A 1,489-nucleotide genomic window follows, 5' to 3' on the forward strand; every position below is an offset into this window, starting at 1 on the left:
CTCCAAAACCGTGGAAATTTTGAAGATTTTGTGGAGGAAATGACATATTTGGAAATGGATATGGGTATTGATAATTTGGTGGAATTTGGGGATTTTGTGTTGGATGCGGTTCATATGGACTTCGAGCTCCAAAACTTCTATTATTTTCATCCATTTCGAATGAGACTAAAGAGGATAGAATTGGAGAGTGAGTTGAAATGAAACAGATTAGATATTTATAGAAAAAAAACCGTTAAAATAGCCGTTATATAAAATCCAACGGCTTTCTGAATCCCAACGGCTCAATCCATAAATCCAACGGTTATTTTCTGAAATCCAACGGCTCAATCCAACGGCTCAACCCAACGGCTTAAGGCAACTACCACCATGGTGGTCGACCACTGGTCGACCACCATGTGGTGGTCGATGAGCTGATCGACCACCATGTGGTGGTCGATCAGCTGATCGACCACACCATGTGGTGGTCGATCAGTTGATCGACTACCACCCGCAGAACTCCGCAAAATTAATTTAATACGCACGTGGACCCCACCACAACGCGTTAAAACGCGTTCACGACTCTGAACGCGTTAAAAGTTTTTAACGTGCCGCAACGCGATGCCTGTTCAACCGAGGCGTTATAATGCGTTTTGAACGTCGTTTAACGCAGCGTTGCAGATGCTCCTAGGGCTAATCCACTACTAGTACTGCAACTCCGAGAGCACCGTCGTCACCGTCTCTGCCTTCGGGAGCACCAATGCCGACACCGTGTCGGTTCCTAAGACCGTGTTCGCCAGCAGCGTCGACGACGAGGTGCTTGTGAAGTCGTTTAAGACCAACGTTGCCACCATCTAGAAGCTCAAGGCTGGTCTCGCAAACTAGCATTAATTCGATTCGAAAGCTCTTCGTCCGCCGGCTTAATTTATTTTCACGTTCGAATTGTACCTTAATTCTCTGGCTCCGATTTGTCCTTTTGATTTTGTGGAAGATGTTTTTGTTCGAATTTTAATTTTGTTTAGCACGAAAATATTTCATGATTGTTGTTCGAAGAATTATATGCAATAAAAGATTTTTGTTGCTTGGGAGAATTATATGCTTAATTTTCTTCGAATTCTTGGATAATTAAGAAGCGCATCTATAAGTGAATCACCATTCACATAATTAACGTTTGGTACTAAAGAATTCTTAAAAAATAAATTTCAACTATAATACTATTAATTTCATCCAGAATTGAATGACCATTGTAATATAACAGTTAACATATTCAGATAGACTAATTTAACACAAAAACCAACTAATATCACTAAATATAATATATTACATTTTAGTCCTTGGGCAAAAATCAAAGTACATCTATATTTAAGGAATCGTCAAATAGACACTCCCATCATATATTTCATCTTAAAAATACTCTTACTTTCAATATTTTTTTAGCAATTACTATAACTTATTTATAACTATTACAACATTGTACCTTACTTTCAATGTTATTATAACAGTTAAAATTAAC

This window comes from Curcuma longa, chromosome 18 (genome assembly GCF_044706935.1).
Source record: "Curcuma longa cultivar G26 ecotype Majalengka, Jawa Barat chromosome 18, ITB_CL_G26_1.1, whole genome shotgun sequence".
In the NCBI taxonomy this organism is placed as follows: Eukaryota; Viridiplantae; Streptophyta; class Magnoliopsida; order Zingiberales; family Zingiberaceae; genus Curcuma; species Curcuma longa.